The sequence below is a fragment of the Oncorhynchus tshawytscha genome, linkage group LG10 (genome assembly GCF_018296145.1).
Source record: "Oncorhynchus tshawytscha isolate Ot180627B linkage group LG10, Otsh_v2.0, whole genome shotgun sequence".
Lineage (NCBI taxonomy): Eukaryota > Metazoa > Chordata > Actinopteri > Salmoniformes > Salmonidae > Oncorhynchus > Oncorhynchus tshawytscha.
The window spans coordinates 76,608,119-76,630,205 of record NC_056438.1 but is presented as its reverse complement, the minus strand read 5'-3'; the positions used below and the strand labels follow the sequence as shown (position 1 = coordinate 76,630,205).

Sequence of the window (22,087 nt, the reverse complement as noted above, 5' to 3'; positions counted from 1 at the left end):
ATTCTCTAGTAGAGGACTGGGGATGGTGGTGTGTGTATTCTCTAGTAGAGGACTGGGGATGGTGGTGAGTGTATTCTCTAGTAGAGGACTGGGGATGGTGGTGTGTGTATTCTCTAGTAGAGGACTGGGGATGGTGGTGTGTGTATTCTCTAGTAGAGGACTGGGGATGGTGGTGTGTGTATTCTCTAGTAGAGGACTGGGGATGGTGGTGTGTGTATTCTCTAGTAGAGGACTGGGGATGGTGGTGTGTGTATTCTCTAGTAGAGGGCTGGGGATGGTGGTGAGTGTATTCTCTAGTAGAGGACTGGGGATGGTGGTGTGTGTATTCTCTAGTAGAGGACTGGGGATGGTGGTGAGTGTATTCTCTAGTAGAGGACTGGGGATGGTGGTGAGTGTATTCTCTAGTAGAGGACTGGGGATGGTGGTGTGTGTATTCTCTAGTAGAGGACTGGGGATGGTGGTGTGTGTATTCTCTAGTAGAGGACTGGGGATGGTGGTGTGTGTATTCTCTAGTAGAGGACTGGGGATGGTGGTGTGTGTATTCTCTAGTAGAGGACTGGGGATGGTGGTGTGTGTATTCTCTGGTAGAGGGCTGGGGATGGTGGTGAGTGTATTCTCTAGTAGAGGACTGGGGATGGTGGTGTGTGTATTCTCTAGTAGAGGACTGGGGATGGTGGTATGTGTATTCTCTAGTAGAGGACTGGGGATGGTGGTGTGTGTATTCTCTAGTAGAGGACTGGGGATGGTGGTGTGTGTATTCTCTAGTAGAGGACTGGGGATGGTGGTGTGTGTATTCTCTAGTAGAGGACTGGGGATGGTGGTGAGTGTATTCTCTAGTAGAGGACTGGGGATGGTGGTGTGTGTATTCTCTAGTAGAGGGCTGGGGGTGGTGGTGTGTGTATTCTCTAGTAGAGGACTGGGGATGGTGGTGAGTGTATTCTCTAGTAGAGGACTGGGGATGGTGGTGAGTGTATTCTCTAGTAGAGGACTGGGGATGGTGGTGTGTGTATTCTCTATTAGAGGACTGGGGATGGTGGTGAGTGTATTCTCTAGTACAGGACTGGGGATGGTGGTGAGTGTATTCTCTAGTAGAGGACTGGGGATGGTGGTGTGTGTATTCTCTAGTAGAGGGCTGGGGATGGTGGTGAGTGTATTCTCTAGTACAGGACTGGGGATGGTGGTGTGTGTATTCTCTAGTAGAGGACTGGGGATGGTGGTGAGTGTATTCTCTAGTAGAGGACTGGGGATGGTGGTGTGTGTATTCTCTAGTAGAGGACTGGGGATGGTGGTGTGTGTATTCTCTCTAGTAGAGGACTGGGGATGGTGGTGTGTGTATTCTCTAGTAGAGGACTGGGGATGGTGGTGAGTGTATTCTCTAGTACAGGACTGGGGATGGTGGTGAGTGTATTCTCTAGTAGAGGACTGGGGATGGTGGTGAGTGTATTCTCTAGTACAGGACTGGGGATGGTGGTGAGTGTATTCTCTAGTACAGGACTGGGGATGGTGGTGAGTGTATTCTCTAGTACAGGACTGGGGATGGTGGTGAGTGTATTCTCTAGTAGAGGACTGGGGATGGTGGTGTGTGTATTCTCTAGTAGAGGACTGGTTCAGGACTGGCAGAGACAGGAGGAGCTGGAGAAGACTGTGCTAATCTTGCCATGCTGGTTGAGGAATATGTGGCTGTCGTAGCCCAGAGGGACACAAGATTTAGTGGGTCTCTCAGCCCACAGATGGCATACTTCTGAATCAGAGGGGCTCCTGCAATACAGAGTGAGACAAGGTTATAAGAAGGTGAAGTGCTGTTGTGAAAAACCATGCATTCAATCCATAACCAAATATATCCCAGAGACATCTAGGTCTGTGTTTTGCGGCACAATATCCAAGAGTAAACACATTTCTCAAACATACACTTTCACATCAAACCTGTTCACCAGAAAAAAATATAGGTTTCTACGCAATATAAGCCTATCACTACAATATATGCAACAATCACAAACTGAGGAAACTTGGAGGGAGTGTGAAGAAGAAACCAAACCAAACAAGTGGTATTTAAACAACAACAGCCTAACTTTATGGGTGTAGCAAAGTGTTAGAGCTAACAGCTAGCAGGCAGTTGGTATGAGAGAGGAGATGCGAGGCAGGAGGAGGCGAGCTGGGGAACTGCAGGGAGGAAGAGGAGAAGGAGAGCTGGGGAACTGCAGGGAGGAAGAGGAGGAGGAGAGGAGAACTGGGGTACTGAAGGGAGGAAGAGGAGGAGGAGGAGAGGAGAGCTAGGGTGCTGCAGGGAGGAAGAGGAGGAGAGGAGAGCTGGGGTGCTGAAGGGAGGAAGAGGAGGAGGAGAGCTGGGGTACTGTAAGGAGGAAGGGTGGGAGGGAGCAGCTGTGTTCTAGTTGACCTGAGAAGACAGCGGTATCCTGCGGTGCAGCCTCCCAAACATCTGCCCACATCTATTTCCTGTTGAGACATTAGCAACACAGAGAAAAGGCCATCTATTATCTACTTCACTTGCTTTGGAAATGTTAACAAATGTTTTCCATGCCAATAAAGCCCCTTGAATTGAATTGAAAAGTCCATCAGCAATCAGCTCACCACAGGCCGGCCCACCAGCAGGGAGATCTACTAAACGTGATTTGACACCTACAGGGTCCATTTGTGTTTGCTCTCCTCACACCTTTGTGAGAGTGGGTGGCAGACAGCTTTATATGCTTAAACACTCAGACAGACACAGGAGTTAGAGGAGTTAAATACTCGGTACTCTAACGACATGTGGCTGTCTTTCTTCTCTTTCTACGTTCACATTTAACAAAAATATATATATTTATTTTAGTTATTTTAACCTTTATTTAACTAGGCAAGTCAGTTAAGAACTAAGAACAAATTCTTATTTACAATGGTGGCCTACCTCGTTCAAACCCGGACGACGCTGGGCCAATTCTGCACCGCCCTATGGGACTCCCAATCACGGCCAGATGTGATACAGCCTGGATTCAAACCAGGGACTGTAGTGCCGCCTCTTGCACTGAGATGTAGTGCCTTTAGACTGCTGCGCCACTCCGGAGCCCTCAAATTGTATTTGTCACATGCGCAGAATAAAACAGGTGACAGTGAAATGCTTACTTACAAACCAATAACGAACAATGCAGTTATGAAAAATAAGTGTTCGGTAAAAAATAGATAAAAAATGTCAATAATAAATAGTTAAAGAGCAGCAGTAAAATAACAGTAGCGAGGTTATATACAAGGGGGTACCGGTACAGAGTCAATGTGGAGGCTATATACAAGGGTGTACCGGTACAGAGTCAATGTGGAGGTTATTTACAAGGGGGTACCGGTACAGAGTTAATGTGGAGGCTATATACAGGGGGTACCGGTACAGAGTTAATGTGGAGGCTATATACAGGGTGTACTGGTACAGAGTCAATGTGGAGGCTATATACAGGGGGTACCGGTACAGAGTCAATGTGGATGCTATATACAGGGGGTACCGGTACAGAGTCAATGTGGAGGCTATATACAGGGGGTACCGGTACAGAGTCAATGTGGAGGCTATATACAGGGGGTAACGGTACAGAGTCAATGTGGAGGTTATATACAGGGGGTACCGGTACAGAGTCAATGTGGAGGCTATATACAGCGGGTACCGGTACAGAGTCAATGTGGAGGCTATATACAGGGGGTACCGGTACAGAGTCAATGTGGAGGCTATATACAGGGGGTACCGGTACAGGGTCAATGTGGAGGCTAAATACAGGGGGTACAGGTACAGAGTCAATGTGAAGGCTATATACAGGGGGTACCGGTACAGAGACAATGTGGAGGCTATATACAGGGGGTACCGGTAGAGAGTCAATGTGAAGGCTATATAGAGGGGGTACCGGTACAGAGTCAATGTGGAGGCTATATACAGGGTGTACTGGTACAGAGTCAATGTGGAGGCTATATACAGGGGGTACCGGTACAGAGTCAATGTGGATGCTATATACAGGGGGTACCGGTACAGAGTCAATGTGGAGGCTATATACAGGGGGTACCGGTACAGAGTCAATGTGGAGGCTATATACAGGGGGTACCGGTACAGAGTCAATGTGAAGGCTACATACAGGGGGTACCGGTACAGAGTCAATGTGGAGGCTAAATACAGGGGGTACCGGTACAGAGTCAATGTGGAGGCTATATACAGGGGGTACCGGTACAGAGTCAATGTGGAGGCTATATACAGGGGGTATCGGTATAGAGTCAATGTGGAGGTTATATACAGGGGGTACTGGTATAGAGTCAATGTGGAGGCTATATACAGGTGGTACTGGTACAGAGTCAATGTGGAGGCTATATACAGGTGGTACTGGTACAGAGTCAATGTGGAGGCTATATACAGGTGGTACTGGTACAGAGTCAATGTGGAGGCTATATACAGGGGGTACCAGTACAGAGTCAATGTGGAGGCTATATACAGGGGGTACCGGTACAGAGTCACTGTGGAGGCTACATACAGGGGGTACTGGTACAGAGTCAATGTTAAGGCTATATACAGGTGGTACCGGTACAGAGTCAATGTGGAGGCTATATACAGGGGGTACCGGTACAGAGTCAATGTGGAGGCTATATACAGGGGGTACCGGTACAGAGTCACTGTGGAGGCTATATACAGGGGGTACCGGTATAGAGTCAATGTGGAGGCTATATACAGGGGGTACCGGTACAGAGTCAATGTGGAGGCTATATACAGGGGGTACCGGTATAGAGTCAATGTGGAGGCTATATACAGGGGGGTACCGGTACAGAGTCAATGTGGAGGCTATATACAGGGGGTACCGGTATAGAGTCAATGTGGAGTCTATATACAGGGGGTACCAGTACTGAGTCAATGTGAGGTGGGACAGGGTTAGTTGAGGTAATTGAGGTAATATGTACATGTAGGTAGAGGTAAAGTGACTATGCATAGATAATAAACAGGGTAGTTGAGGTAATATGTACATGCAGGTAGAGGTAAAGTGACTATGCATAGATAATAAATAGGTTAGTTGAGGTAATTTGTACATGTAGGTAGAGGTAAAGTGACTATGCATAGATAATAAACAGGTTAGTTGAGGTAATTTGTACATGTAGGTAGAGGTAAAGTGACTATGCATAGATAATAAACAGGTTAGTTGAGGTAATATGTACATGCAGGTAGAGGTAAAGTGACTATGCATAGATAATAAACAGACATAGCAGCAGTGTAAAAGAGGGGGTGGGGTCAATGCAAATAGTCTAGGTTTCTATTTGATTAGCTGTTCAGGAGTCTTCTGGTTGGGGGGGGTAGAAGCTGTTCAGAAGCCTCTTGGACCTAGACTTGGCGTTCTGGTCCTGCTTGCTGTGCGGTAGCAGAGAGAACAGTCTATGACTAGGGTGGTTCTGGTCCTGCTTGCTCTGCGGTAGCAGAGAGAACAGTCTATGACTAGGGTGGTTGGAGTCTTTGACCATTTTTAGGGTCTTCCAGCGTAAAATCTATAGAAAGGAATATTACATTTTATTTCAACAAGTTGTAGGTTTAACACTCTTGTTCTCTTTCATCCCTTCGTAAGCTTGCCGATATGTGTAACCATGAGTAATGTTTTTATTTCATTTTCTCCTAAACCAAGACATAGTCTGTTTAAATCCCTCCAGTCGGACATCATAAAGACAGTGATTACAATAATTTCTATATTCAACCAAACTCACTGAAGTCATGGCCAGTATATACAATATCTCCCTGCCAAGAAGACCGTGTGATAAAGCCATTCCAACATTCAGTTCATCCTGTGCTGGTTTATGTGCACAAAGATAACAGAACACCTAACCTTGTCAACCTACAGCGTTTCACGCCTGCTGTATCTCTCTGTCTGTGTGGTGCCAAACAGTGGGGAGTGGATTGGATTGGATGTGCAGGGGAAATGGATCTATAAGCTTTGACTTCCAGATGGAATCTCTAACTTCCTCTACTTTCTTATCACTCATATGAATTAGATCAGGCTAGGGGCTGGATTGAACCGTAGCGCCCGAAGATCTGCAATTGTAGAGCGCTTGAAATTTAAAGGTGATTTCCAATTGAGCTGACATAGATAGCGTTTACCACGAATGGATCCTCCCCAAACCTCCCGAACGGATCCTCCCGAACCTCCCCAAACGGATCCTCCCCAAACCTCCCCAAACGGATCCTCCCCAAACTTCCCGAACGGATCCTCCCCAAACCTCCCGAACGGATCCTCCCCAAACCTCCCGAACGGATCCTCCCGAACCTCCCGAACGGATCCTCCCGAACCTCCCGAACGGATCCTCCCGAACTTCCCGAACGGATCCTCCCCGAACCTCCCCGAACGGATCCTCCCCAAACCTCCCCGAACGGATCCTCCCCAAACCTCCCTGAACGGATCCTCCCCAAACCTCCCCGAACGTGGAAACATTGTCTTTACATGTAATGCTGATCTTTTGAGCTACTGATTCAATTCAGCCCTAGAGCTAATTATAGTCCTTTAGCCCAGGTCTTTAAAGTTTCTTATTCAAATTAGGGCAAAGTACAGAGAAAAAAAAATGTTCTCAGGGAGGCAACGGATAAGAGAAAATAGTGGCGGTTTTACTGGGTTTTCTCTTTGCTATTTTTGGAGATCATTATTAAAATGATCCAAGATTCAGAGAGGTAGAAACACAGGACACCGTCTGCAACGTGAGCTCACCATGAGTTTCTCCTCTTTGACTCCGTCGTCACCGTAGACTATTTTATAGTAGAACTCTATGTAAGGAACTCTGAAGGACCTCTCCTTCAGCTCACAAGTCTCCACTGTCTGGACCAGGTCTACCTTGTTAGGGGTCTCCACTAAGGGCAGAGTCAAACTCAGTGGGCACGCAGGAGAACCCATCTGAGAAAAATACATTATAATATAACAATATATCATATCTGCACTTTTGGCAGACGCTTTTATCCAAAGCGACTTGCTGTCATGCATGCATACATTTTACATATGGTGGTGCTGGGGAATTATGTATTCAATTAGGATGTTATTCATTATTACATTATTATGGCTGATTATAACCAGTGACATTATGGCTGCTTATGACCAGTGACATTATGGTTGTGTAAGGAGGTCTGTGTATAGCTTGTGTAGAGGAGTCAGGCGCAGGACAGCAGATATGAGTAAATAAAAGTAATTTACTCAAAAATAGACTAAATACAATACAATAAAGCGAGCCCACATAACGAACCATATTACATACAAACAATTACTCACAAACAAACATGGGGGAGGAGAGGGTTAAATAATGAACAAGTAATTGGGGGTTTGAAACTAGGTGTGTAAGACAAAGACAAAACAAATGGAAAATGAAAAGTGGATCAGCGATGGCTAGAAGGCTAGTGACGTTGACCGCCGCCCGAACAAGGAGAGGGACCGACTTCGGTGGAAGTCGTGACAGGTTGCTTATGACCAGTGACTTTATGGCTGCTTATGTGACATTCTGAACATGATAATGTATCATGATACTCAGTTGGCCTGTTTCGTGCACTTTGAGGTCATTCACATGACAAGACAATATTTTCTATTGGGCCCTATAGCCTCTGTGGCTACCATTTAATTATCAGTGTGCACACTAATTTGAGATGTGAATAATGATTGATTGACATTAACTCAATGAACGATTGTTGAGACTGCAATAAGTTATATGACATAAATAAAATAGCAATTTATAACAAATGTATAACACATAAAATATAAATGATAATAAAATGTTCAGCTTCAGGCTACAGGTAAATGCATGAAAATTGTGACACTTTTGTGCGCACAAATGTTTTACGAATTTAACCTTTTTACTCAAATCTCCCATTGACATCAGTGCACGTTTAAACAAATTGAATGTTTTTGTACACTCTTCCCAAATGTTTTGGGAAGGATACACACCTGGCGAACCTTTCGAACAGGAACAGCTTCCCACATCAATGACCGTCTCGTATGGCGTCTCAAAGAAGTACGTAATTAAGCACGCGAACCCAGACACATTGTGTCCGTCTGTTTTCACAATGACATTCCTCTATGACCTCCACCCCCAGGGGACCCTGGAACAGCAGCACCCTGTCCCCCCTCACCCCGGTCGGCTCACAGTTACGGTTCAACCCGCAGGTTGGAAACTGGCCAGAAGTCTCGGCACTGGTTGGAATGGAAGGTTTCGCACACCCTCACTTTTTAAAAAAGAAACAAAGACAAGCGATGTCGTTATTCTGGGACTAGTTTGATATTTATATATAGATCTAGAACGAATATGTATGTTTCCGAATGTAATAGCAAATGTATTTGTTATTTATTCATAAAATTCCCAATTTAGTAGGGCTTTATTCTTTACTGACAGTGATGAATTTGGAGCGCTCTCTTGTGGTCGTTTTAGGAACTGCTCACATACCTTCTTACTCCTGAGGTATTCCAGTATGGAGGAGTGTTTGGTCTGCTGTGATCTTCCAGCCTCGTGTGATGTCCTGCTGGAACACATAAAGTTATAGTGTTTCATTCTATATAGAGTTTCATTCTATATCGTGTTTCATTCTATATCGTGTTTCATTCTATATAGCGTTTCATTAACCATTCAACTGACAAATGTAGTTATTATATAATTATATATATTAATATTGAATATAATAAAACAAGGGTAATGGCATTCAAGGGACACTGCTGCCCTCGCATGATGCTATAGTGTTACTGCTGTCCCCATTACTGCTGTCCCCATTACTGTTGTCCTCATTATTGCTGTCCCCATTACTGATGTCCCCATTACTCCTGTCCCCATTACTCCTGTCCCCATTATTCTGTCCCCATTATTCTGTCCCCTTATCTGCTGTCCCCATTACTCTGTCCCCATTACAGCTTTACATTTTACATTTGAAATCTTTAGCAGACACTTATCCAGAACAACTTCCACGAGAAATTAGGGTTTAGTGCCTTAATTAAGGTCACAGACAGATTTTTCACCTCGTCAGCTCAGGGATTCGAACTAGCAACCCTTTAGTTGCTGTCCCATCGCTCTTAATCTCTTGGATACCTTTACAGTTACTTTACCATGGCCGTTGTTAACAAAGTGACTCTTGCAGCAGGCTCTCTGTGCAAACAGGTTCCTGTGATCCACACGTTTGTCCAACACTGCTGCCGCTGGAAAACAGAAACACACATGTCAACACCTTGTAGCTACAAAGAGTTGCCCAAGCTTACAACAGCATTCCTCAACGCTCCTCAGCATTCCTCAAAATTCCAACGTTCTTCAACATTCCTAAACATTCCTCAACATTCCTAAACATTCCTCAACTAACTGCCAGAGCTCTGAGTCCTTGGCAAAGTAACACCAGGCCTGATAAAGTGTCTCAGAGTAGGAGTGCTGATCTAGGATCAGTTTTGCCTTTTAGGTTATAACCATTGAACCTGATCCTAGATCAGCATTTCTACATGCAGACTCAGCTCTTAGTTGTTCTGGCTAGTTCCAAGACATGGCTGAATTATGAAGTGATGTACAGTATGGTCATTCATAGCAGGTATTCAGCCAGCAGCACACCACCCTGCATACCACTGCTGGCTTGCTTCTGAAGCTAAGCAGGGTTGGTCCTGGTCAGTCTCTGGATGGGAGACCAGATGCTGCTGGAAGTGGTGTTGGAGGTCCTGTAGGAGGCACTCTTTCCTCTGGTCTTAAAAAATATCCCAATTCCCCAGGGCCCTGTGTAGGGTGCAGTCTTTTAAATGGGTGTCCTGACTTTCTGAGGTCATTAAAGATCCCATGGCACGTATTGTAGGGGTGTTAACCCTGGTGTCCTGGCTAAATTCCCAATCTGACTGTCACCTAATAATCCCCAGTTTACAATTGGCTCATTCATCCCCCCTCTCCCCTGTTACTATTCCCCAGGTTGTTGCTGCAAATGAGAACGTGTCAATTTACCTGGTAAAATAACGGATAAATAAAATTCACAAAGTAAATAGGTTTGAACAGTAAGTCATTAGGCAGAATCAGATCCCCATCAGCATGTCACACTGCTGTCCTCAGTTTAACACTCAGTGCCTGTGTTCTTCTGAGATGATGAAGTATCTCTGTTGATGGAAGTCACATCAGTCAGTAGCCATTATCACTGAGCCAACAACAAACAGCCGTACTTACAGGCTAGGCTGAGAACACGCAGTAGGTTGCGCTACAATAGGTAGCGCTGCAGTATATCCACTACAGTAGGTAGCGCTGCAGTAGATCCACTACAGTAGGTAGCCCTCCATGTCCCCAGATGGGCAGGGACCACACGCAGTAGGTTGCACTACAGTCGATCCACTACAATAGGTAGCGCTGCAGTAGATCCACTACAGTAGGTAGCCCTCCATGTCCCCAGATGGGCAGGGACCTCCCAGGGGTTTGACTCGGTTTGACTCTGTCCCAGGCCCGTCCTCCATGTCCCCAGATGGGCAGGGTCCTCCCAGGGGTTTGACTCTGTCCCAGGCCAGTCCTCCATGTCCCCAGATGGGCAGGGTCCTCCCAGGGATTTGACTCTGTCCCAGGCCAGTCCTCCATGTCCCCAGATGGGCAGGGTCCTCCCAGGGGTTTGACTCTGTCCCAGGCCAGTCCTCCATGTCCCCAGATGGGCAGGGTCCTCCCAGGGATTTGACTCTGTCCCAGGCCAGTCCTCCATGTCCCCAGATGGGCAGGGTATTTAAATGACCACTTTATACCCATCTTTATTTTGGCAAAATAAATTATTTTCATTGGTTAAAAACTCAATGTTAGTTAAAAAAAGAAGAAGTTTTGTTCAAGATAATAAATTGTGCTTTGGCTGTTTAAGGCCTGGGCATCGCTCAAAAGATTGTGATAACAGGAACACCTGCGACACGTGTCAGAGGAGGCATCCATCCTGCCTGCACGAAGATCGTACTAAAGAAAGGTTAAGGGATAGGAAGACCCCACAAGATAAGGGGACAAGAGCGTCAAGTGAGGCCATATCTAACAGAGTCGTAAGGGACATTAACAACACTCACACCTCCACAATCATTCCAGTATGGGTGTCAACCACAAGTGAGCCAGATCGTGAAGTTCTCGTGTATGCACTTCTTGACACCCAGAGCGACACCACCTTTATCCTTGAAGAGACAACAAAGGCTCTCAATACAAGGAAGGAGCCAGTCCAATTGAAACTCTCTACAATGGCTTCAAGGAATACCATTGTGCCCTGCCAGAAGCTGTCTGGTTTGCAGGTTAGAGGGCTTTACTTGGAGAAGAAAATCCCTCTGCCAACGACCTACTCGAGAGAGTTTATTCCTGCAAACAGAGATCATATTCCTACTCCAGAGACTGCAAGAGCATGGTCTCATCTTGAACACATTGCAGAGGAGATTGCTCCTCAACAGAGCTGTGATGTCGGTCTCTTAATTGGCTACAACTGCTCCCAGGCTCTCCTTCCAAGAGAAATTGTGTCTGGTAAGGGAAATCAGCCTTTTGCTCAGAGAACAGATCTTGGCTGGAGCATAGTCGGCTATGGAAATCCATGTATCGACTATGGCGACCCTATTGGAGTGAGTCATCGGGTTATCGTTAGACAGGTGATGCCAAGCCTTCAATCTTCTTCCAACCTCACAAATCAAGTACACTATGTTTGTAGAACACGTGTAAGAGAGGTAATCACAACACTGGACATTATCAAGACGCTTGAATCTGACTTCAACGAGAGAGCTGCAGAAGAGGACCTCATATCTCAAGAGGATATCCGGTTCCTGAAGAAAATGAAAGAGGGCATCAGACGTAAGGACAATGGACATTATGAGATGCCGCTGCCGTTCAAGGAAGAAAGACCCAATCTGCCGAACAATAAAACATGTGCAGTTCACCGACTCAAGTGCCTGGAAAGGAGGCTAAGGAGAGACAAGCAGTACTACAAGGACTACACAGCATTCATGGAAGAGACTATAGCTTGTGGAGATGCTGAGAAGGTCTCTAAAGAGGAAATGAACAAGCATCCAGCATGCTACATCCCGCACCATGGGGTTTATCACCCACAAAAGCCTGGGAAGATACGAGTCGTCTTTGACTGCTCAGCTAAGTTTCGAGAGACGTCCTTGAATGATCATCTCCTTACCGGTCCAGAGTTGACAAACACATTGCTGGGCGTCCTTTGTCGTTTTCGTAAGGGTCCAGTTGCAATCATGTGTGATGTAGAGCGCATGTTCCACCAGTTTCATGTGAAAGCAGAAGACCAAGATTATCTATGGTTCCTTTGGTGGGAGAACGGAGATCTAGAGTCTCAACCCTCAGTGTATCGTATGAAGGTCCACTTGTTCGGCGCAGCTTCATCTCCTGGTTGCGCCAACTATGGTCTCAAACATCTTGCTGCCGAAGGACGAGGAAGCTTCAGCGAGAAGTCTATCCAGTTCATAGAAAGGAACTTTTATGTTGATGATGGGCTGACGAGCGTATCGTCTGAAGCTGAAGCGGCCCAGCTGGTGAAAGAAGCAAGAGAGCTTTGCAGCATCGACAAACTTCAGTTGCACAAGTTTATCTCTAACAGCAAGGAAGTTATAGCCACAATTCCCAAGGAAGAACGTGCCGAGGGTGCCAAAGACCTGGATATGACTCTGGGTGAACCACACATGGAGAGAGCGCTTGGTGTACTGTGGTGTGTCGCATCAGACGAGTTCCAGTTTAGAGTAGTTGTCAAGGAACGCCCACTCACAAGAAGAGGAGTGTTGTCTACAGTAGCCTCTGTATATGATCCGCTTGGGTTTGTGGCACCCTTTGTCCTGGCGGGGAAGCAGATCTTGCAGCGGATGTGTCGTGACAAAATCGACTGGGATGACCCCCTTCCCGATGACCTACGTTCCCAGTGGGAATTCTGGCTCCAAGGTCTACAAAACTTGTCTGAAGTAAGGATCCAACGAAGCTACTTGCCATCAAGTTTCAAGGAGGTGCAGAGTTATGAGCTCCATCACTTCTCCGACGCTAGTACCTCAGGTTATGGAGAGTGCTCATACCTCAGAACAATCAGCACCGCAGGAGAAGTTCATTGCTCCCTAGTTATGGGGAAGTCGAGAGTCGCCCCTTCCAAGGTTACGACCATACCACGACTGGAACTTTCAGCAGCGGTGGTAGCTGTTCGAACAAGTGACATGCTCAAAAAGGAGCTAGAGATACAAGGTCTACAGGAATACTTCTGGACAGACTCGAAGGTAGTTCTTGGCTACATCAACAATGAAGCCAGAAGATTCCACGTCTTTTGTAGCTAACTGTATTCAACGCATTAAGCAAAGCACAGATCCCGAACAATAGAGATATGTGACCTCTGTAGAGAATCCTGGGGATCATGCTTCCAGAGGTCTCACATCAGAACAGCTCATGGCTTCCAACTGGTTCACAGGTCCAGACTTTCTTTGGCATGAAGAACTTCCCAAAGGACAAGTCAAGGGGGAAGAGTTCTCAGACAATGATCCAGAGCTGAAATCCCTGGTCCATGATACCCAGGCAAAGGAAGAAAGATCATTACTAGATCACCTTCATAAGTTCTCAGACTGGGCAAGAGTGGTAAAAGCTATTGCCAGGCTCAAACGACGTGTCAAGGAAGCCATAGGCTTAAAACTGAGGTCCAGTGAAGCTACAAGCATAGAAGAAAGGAGAGAGGCAGAGCTCACCATTATAAAGATGGTTCAAGAAGCAGCCTTCTCCCATGAGATACACAACCTTAGGCACCAGAAAGACATCAAGACCAAAGATAAAGCAAGCAAGTTGCATAAATTGAGTCCATTTCTGGATGAGCAAGGTATCCTCAGGGTGGGATGTCGCTTGGCTCATGCAACTCTTCATTCCCATGTGAAGCATCCCGCAATCCTGCCAAGAGATAGCCACTTGTCAGTGCTGCTCGTCAAGCACTATCATGAAAGAGTATGACACCAAGGACGTGGAATGACGATCAATGAGCTGCGATCCAACGGTATATGGATCCTAGGATGCAGCAATGCAGTTTCCTCTCACATCTACAAATGTGTGAAATGCAGGAAATTCAGAAGATGTACAGAAGGGCAAAGGATGGCAGATCTTCCGAAGGAACGCATGGAGACCGCACCTCCCTTCACATACTGCGGGATGGACTGCTTTGGACCTTTCTATGCCAAGGACGGAAGAAGAGAGTTAAAGCGTTATGGGCTCCTACTCACTTGCATGGGCTCCCGAGCAGTTCACATTGAAATGCTTGACGACTTAACCACCGACGCTTTTATCAATTCCCTGCGTTCATTCATTGCCATACGTGGTAATGTTCGTCAAATCAGATGTGATCAAGGCAGCAACTTCATTGGCGCAAGACGCGAGTTTGTGGACGCCCTGAAAGAAATGGATCAAACACGACTGAAGGAACTTGGATGCGAGTTTATCATGAACACCCCATCTTCAAGTCACATGGGTGGTGTTTGGGAAAGGCAAATCCGCACAATATGAAGTATCTTAACATCCACTCTTGATCAGTCAGACGGAAGACTCGACACCGCTTCTCTGCGTACCTTTCTCTATGAAGTCATGGCGATTTTAAATAGTAGGCCCCTAACTACGGAATATCTGAATGATCCATTAGGTCCAGAACCTCTCACGCCAAATCACATCTTAACAATGAAGTCCACAGTTATCTTACCGCCACCTGGACAGTTCATCAAGGAAGATCTTTATCTCCGCAAGAGATGGCGCAGAGTACAATTCTTAGCCAATGAATTCTGGACAAGGTGGAAGAAAGAGTACCTCCTAAACCTCCAACACAGACAGAAATGGAGTAAAGACAGAAGAAACGCAAGGATTAATGACATTGTCATTTTGCAAGATGATACTGCAACACGCAACCAGTGGAAATTGGCAAAGGTTACAGAAGTGTACCCGGGACAGGATGGCCGGGTGAGAAGATTCAAGTTACTGATCAGCGACTCAACCCTAGATGAGAGAGGTAAACGCATCACCAAACCCACCTATCTGGAGAGGCCCATCCATAAGACAGTCACCCTCCTGGAAGCCGATCAAGAAACCTGCAGACCCCTTTCACAGAAATCACCGGTGATTGGTGGGAGTGTAACTGACAGTTAGACTTACAGGTTATGTCGTTGTCTTTTGTTTGAATTGTTTACCTATCCGCTGTGCGGGGGAAATGATAATACAATCGGAACTACGTAGCTAATACTGTTGTAACGGGGATCCTTATTGTAGCAACACACTTTTGGAGAGAAGGCAATCCTGGGCTGCGTTAGCTAAGTTTTCATGTCATCGGGTGTAGTTCATAAAGGTTGAAGAGTGTATGTTAGGATGAAGTGTGAATTCATGCCAGGAATAATAAGTGTGAAGTTTGATTTCCTCCCTTCTGTAATCAGCAGCCAATGAGGTATTTTTTCCTTTATTCATGTGTTTAATCTGAACCCGTTATAACGCCGGTTAAACTGTTATGTATGTAAGCACTTCAGAGTTATACCAAGCTAATAAGTCACTCGTAAAATAAGGTTGTAAGAGTGTGCTTAACTGTATTTTCATTTACTTTATAGTTCTCACGGAAGGTGATAATTCTGACTAAAACTACAGAATAAAGCCGCCAGTTAAAATCAAGGAACGGTTGTGCTCGTGGTTACTGAAGGGAGCTACAGTTATTATCGTAGAAATTCACAGTTAAGATCTCCTTACCTCAAAATAATCCCACATATGGTCTTCATCTTGTTAAACACAATTTAATTAAGCCTCTTAGTCATTCATCAAGTGAGTGTTGTGTCCGAGAATGAGATTACACTGATGATGAATTTGGCCTGGCCTGTATGCGTGCCTGCTTCTCTATAACTCTACTGCACGTGTTGGATGGCTCAGTATACCACTGGCCCTGGGATTAACTCTGTTGACATATTCAGGATTATCACTGAGCCTCTGCAGTGCACAGTATGAATCCATGAAGCTCATCTACTGTATGTGACTACTGAGTGGCCGCTGAGTGAAGACTAGAGGTCTATGTTTTGTTTAAATGTTTGGGCTCTTGGAGGGTGGGATCCCCCCTGCTGGCTATGCTTTTTAATACTCTACACTTTTTCCTGAAGTGTGCACTTGTCCACTACCCACATGGTGGTCCTCTGAGTGACTACAGAGTGACTACAGAGTGACTACTGAGTGATGACTGAGTGACTACTGAGTGATGAATGAGTGACTATTGAGGGACTACTGAGTGATACCTGAGTGGCTACTGAGTGACTACTGAGAGACTACTGAGTGACAACTTAATGACGACTGAGTGATGACTGAGTGACTATTGAGGGACTATTGAATGATGACTGAGTGACTACCGAGCGACTATTGAGGGACGACTGAGTGACTATTGAGTGACTACCGAGTGATGACTGAGTGACTACCGAGTGACTATTTAGTGATGACTGAGTGATAACTGAGTGACTACTGAGTGACTACTGAGTGACTACTGAGTGATGACTGAGTGACTACTGAGTTATGACTGAGTGACTACAGAGTGACTACTGAGTGTCTACTGAGTGACTACTGAGTGATGACTGAGTGACTACTGAGTGTCTACTGAGTGACTACTGAGTGATGACTGAGTGACTACTGAGTGATGAATGAGTGACTACTGAGTGTCTACTGAGTGTCTTCTGAGTGACTACTGAGTGATGACTGAGTGACTACTGAGTGACTACTGAGTGATGACTGAGTGGCTACTGAGTGACTACTGAGAGACTACTGAGTGACAACTTAATGATGACTGAGTGATGACTGAGGGACTATTGAATGATGACTGAGTGACTACCGAGCGACTATTGAGGGACGACTGAGTGACTATTGAGTGACTACCGAGTGATGACTGAGTGACTACCGAGTGACTATTTAGTGATGACTGAGTGACTACTGAGTGATGACTGAGTGATGACTGAGTGACTACTGAGTGACTACTGAGTGACTACTGAGTGACTACTGAGTGACTACTGAGTGATGACTGAGTGACTACAGAGTGACTATTTAGTGATGACTGAGTGACTACGGAGTGACTATGGAGTGACTACTGAGTGATGACTGAGTGACTACTGAGCGATGACTGAGTGACTACTGAGTGTCTACTGAGTGACTACTGAGTGACTACTGAGTGATGACTGCGTGACTACTGAGTGTCTACTGAGTGACTACTGAGTGACTACCAAGTGATGACTGAGTGACTACCGAGTGACTACCGAGTGACTACTGAGTGATGACTGAGTGACTACTGAGTGATGACGGAGTGATGGCTGAGTGATGACTGAGTGACTACTGAGTGATGACTGAGTGACTACTGAGTGACTACTGAGTGACTACTGAGCCAGCTGAAGGCTGCTGAATAAGCTCTCTGGACTTGAGACCTAACACGTCACATGACAGAGCTAATTCATAAGCGTTGCTCACCAACATGCAGTGACTGACCTCTGCTAGCCAAACTGGGTCAGTAGTGCTAGACCAGCAAACATGTCCACATTGACATTATGTGGGCCCAATGCAGGCTAAAATATTGGTTGCCCACATTAGGCCAATGCACCTTTGCTCATTGGCTCCACATTGGCCTTCAAGGCATTTCCCCATTATGGCCCAGTGTGGCCCAGTGTGGACCAGTGTGGCCCAGTGTGGGCCAGTATGGACCAGTATGGACCAGTGTGGCCCAGTGTGGGCCAGTGTGGACCAGTGTGGACCAGTGTGGACCAGTGTGGCCCAGTGTGGCCCAGTGTGGCCCAGTGTGGCCCAGTGTGGACCAGTGTGGCCCAGTGTGGCCCAGTGTGGCCCAGTGTGGCCCAGTGTGGATCAGTGTGGCCCAGTGTGGCCCAGTGTGGCCCAGTGTGGACCAGTGTGGGCCAGTGTGGCCCAGTGTGGGCCAGTGTGGCCCAGTGTGGGCAGCCCATATCTGATGAGGGCAGTCCTCACTGGACAGCTCTCCCACTGGACACAGGCTTCCTCCAAAAAATGTACTAAGAAAAATAAAATAATGTATCTTTCATCTCTCTGAGTTTCATAATGTTCCTTCAATTCACAAGAGACTGAATGTCTCGCACTGGAGAAAGCATCCCAGCCTCCCTTGACAAAAAAATGTAGAAAATAATTGCAAATCATGGTGTTGATCTAAACTGAGCGAGTTCAACTGTGATTGGTCCTGCTGCACCAAAAGAAAGTGTCAAGGGAAGCCAGCTTGGATTTGGCTTCACACCAATCACATCACATAAAAAGAAAAAAGACACATGACAGAAAAAACATTGTTTTGTTGTTGTCCTCTGGTGGCTAGCTAGCTAGCTAAAATTGTCCCTTTGCTAAATTAACAATTTTTTGAGCTAGGGATTTGAACTTGTGGGTTTGACCTAATTCTCCGTACTGCCCAATGCTTATAATGGCGATTCTGATCCAACCTTAAATTCATACTTTGTGTCCCTGGCCTGAGAGGATGTGTAGCTAGATGTAGAAGGCTAATGTTAACTAGCTGGGTCATCGTTGCCCATGAAAGGAAGTTAGGCTAGCGAGCAAGCATTTTAGCCAGGTAACCCATGACAAAACTAAAGTGTACTGTATGTTATAGACCGTTTCGTCAACATGAGGATGGCACTGGTGTTTCTCTACCAGTAGGGTGAGTCAACATGAGGATGGCACTGGTGTTTCTCTACCAGTAGGGTGAGTCAACATGTTTTTTCTACTTGCACGCACGCACGCACACACACAGAGAGAGGGAGAGAAATCATAACCGTGGACAACCACATCATATTTAGTTTACGTTGATTGGACAAATCATTTTTGGTAACTTTTAGTTGTCACTGTATTAGACTAAGCATAGGTGATTTGATAATGCTGAAGTTGAAATGTTGCTGGAATAGTGGAGGCAGCTCCTGAATATTTCAGAAACATTAACTTGCTTGACCATGCTGTAGGTCATGTAACTGTTCAATATGATTTGTGGACTTCACCAGGCGGAGGTTGCTCTCCGGTTTTGTGATAAAACAAAGGTGTGGTTGAATTTATTCTGCCGCTGTGTGTTCTTATCGGCCTCTGCCTTCAGGCCTATATACAGGTTCATGGTGTCAAGGCATATGAACTAACAGGTTATAGAGCAAACGACGTAATTGTCACAACACAGGCTTGGTTTCCTCAGTGATTTCACCCACACACCACTTCTGGATGTTATGTCTATGATTCACAAAACCTGTGTGGATAATTTAGCAGAACACCTCTGGAAAGGTCTGGCCCTGTCACAGGCCTCAGTCATCATAACAGATACAAATGCAGGATCTTAATTTGATCACCCTGTCGCAGGATAACTTTCCTGCAATGCAGGACATTTTAAACTTGTTGTGTTTTTGAGGTTTAAAAAGGCTTCTGAAGTTAGTAATTTCCCCTTTTGAAATTTCAGACTTGATTGTATCAATCTCTACAAAATGTCCATTAATCAAATCAAAGTTTATTGGTTGTGTACGCAGATATCTGCAGGTGTTGTAGCAGGTGCAGCAAAATGCGTATGTTGCCAGCTCCAACAGGGCAGTAGAATGTCTCCCAAATACAATACTAACACACAAATAATTCAACAAAAAACAAACCAAAAAATAACTATCCAAAAATACACGTATTACAGTGAGCCGTGTGACAATCCAGAATATAAACGTGTGGTGTGTATAGACAGTATATCGATTGGAAAATAAAATGGTATGTATTAGGTATATTAGGATGAGCTATGTGGAGAATACAGTTTATCCATACACAGTCAGTAGACAACAGTGTATAAACAATAGATGGTCATCAGCGTTCAATGAGTCTGTATACATGGGGCATTAGTGTCACTCCTTATAATTCACATGATAAATCCAAATTTCCTGTTGCATCAGAATTATTTTCCAACTGTAGCGAATGGGTTCAAAGTAAGATCCTACATCTGTACATATCTGATTCATACAGCCTGTATGGCTGATGTAGTAGAGGTCGCACATGTATACCAGTGGAGAGTAGACTAACAAGTCTGAACAGGTCTGTGCCCTGCCTGTCACATTGCCTCAGTTATGACATACTGTATACAATACCCTTTGGAAAGTATTCAGACCCCTTGACTTTTTCCACATTTTGTTACGTTACAGCCTTATTCTAAAATTGATTCAATCGTTTTTTTCTTCTCCCCCTCATCAATTTACACACAATACACCATAATGACAAAGCAGAAACAGGTTTTTTGAAAATAAATAACAAATTTACATTTTTTTTTTAAAATCTGGAAATATCACATTTACATATGTATTCAAACCCTTTACTCAGGACTTTGTTAAAGCACCTTTGGCAGCGATTATGGCCATAAGTCTTCTTGGGTATGACGTTACAAGTTTGGCACACCTGTATTTGGGGAGTTTCTCCCATTCTCATCTGCAAATCCTCTAAAGTTCTGTCAGGTTGGATGGGGAGCATTGCTGCACATCCATTTTCAGGTCTCTTCAAAAGGTGCTCGATTGGGTTCAAGTCCAGGCTCTGGTTTGGCCACTCAAGGACATTCAGAGACTTGTCCCAAAGCCACTCCTGTTTTGTCTTGGCTGTGTGATTAGGGTCGTTGTCTTGTTGCCACAGTCTGAGGTCCTTGAGTGCTCTGGAGCAGGTTTTCATCAAGGATTTCTCTGTATTTTGCTCCATTCATCTTTGCCTCGATCCTGACTAGTCTCCCAGTCCCTGCCTCTGAAAAACATCCCCACAGCATGATGCTGCCACCACCATGCTTAACCGTAGGGATGGTGCCAGGTTTCCTCCAGTCATGACATTTGGCATTCAGGCCAAAAAGTTCAATCTTGTTTTCATCAGAACAGAGAATCTTGTTTCTCATGGTCTGAGAGTCTTTTAGGTGCCTTTCTGCAAACTCCAAGAGGGATGTCATGTGCCTTTCACTGAGGAGTGGCTTCCGTCTGGCCACTCTACCATAGAGGCCTGATTGGTGAAGTGCTGCAGAGATGGTTGTCCTTCTGGAAGGTTCTCCTATCTCCACAGAGGAACTCTAGAGCTCTGTCAGGGTGACCATCGGGCTCTTGGTAACCTCCCTGACCAAGGCCCTTTACACCAATTGCTCAGTTTGGCCGGGCAGCCAGTTCTAGGAAGAGTCTTGGTTGTTCCAAACTTCTTCCATTTAAGAATGATGGAGGCTAACTGTGTTCTTAGGGGATCTTCGTATTGAAGAAATATGTTGGTACCCTTCCCCAAATCTGTGCCTCGAAAACAATCCTGTCTCAGAGCTCTACGGACAATTCCATCAACATCATGGCTTGGTTTGGTCTGACATGCACTGTCAACTGTGGGACCTTATATAGACAGGTGTGTGCCTTCCCAAATCATGTCCAATCAATTGAATTTACCACAGGTGGACTCCAATCAAGTTGTAGAAACATATCAAGGATGATCAATGGAAACAGGATGCACCTGAGCTCAATTTCGAGTCTCATAGCAAATGGTGTGAATAGGTATTTCTGTTTTTTATTTTTTATAAATTTGCAAAAATGTCCAAAAACCAGTTTTTACTTTGTCATTATGGGGTATTGTGTGTAGATTACAGAGGATGTATTTTATATCCATTTTAGAATAAGGCTATTTTTTTAAAACTAGGCAAGTCAGTTAAGAACAAATTCTTATTTTCAATGACGGCCTAGGAACAGTGGGTTAACTGCCTGTTCAGGGGCAGAACGACAGATTTGTACCTTGTCAGCTCGGGGGGTTTGAACTTGCAACCTTCCTGTTTCTAGTCCAACACGCTAACCACTAGGCTACCTGCCGACTCTACACTCTAACCACTAGGCTACCATGCCGACTCTACACTCTAACCACTAGGCTACCCTGCCTCCTCTACACTCTAACCACTAGGCTACCCTGCCGCCTCTACACTCTAACCACTAGGCTACCCTGCCGCCTCTACACTCTAACCACTAGGCTACCCTGCCGCCTCTACACTCTAACCACTAGGCTACCTTGCCGCCTCTACACTCTACCCTGCCGCTATAATGTAACAAAATGTGGAAAAAGTCAATGTGTCTGAATACCTTCCGAAGGCCCTGTATATCATGATTCGTCTATGTCATCTCCCTCAGTGACCCCTAGCCTTATAAGA

At 45.4% G+C, this 22,087-nt stretch overlaps 1 pseudogene; it reads right to left on the bottom strand.

Moving 5' to 3' along the window:
- Positions 1-1,315: 1,315 nt before the first annotated feature.
- Positions 1,316-10,595, bottom strand: LOC112259662 (annotated as a pseudogene).
- Between the last annotated feature and the right edge of the window lie 11,492 nt (positions 10,596-22,087).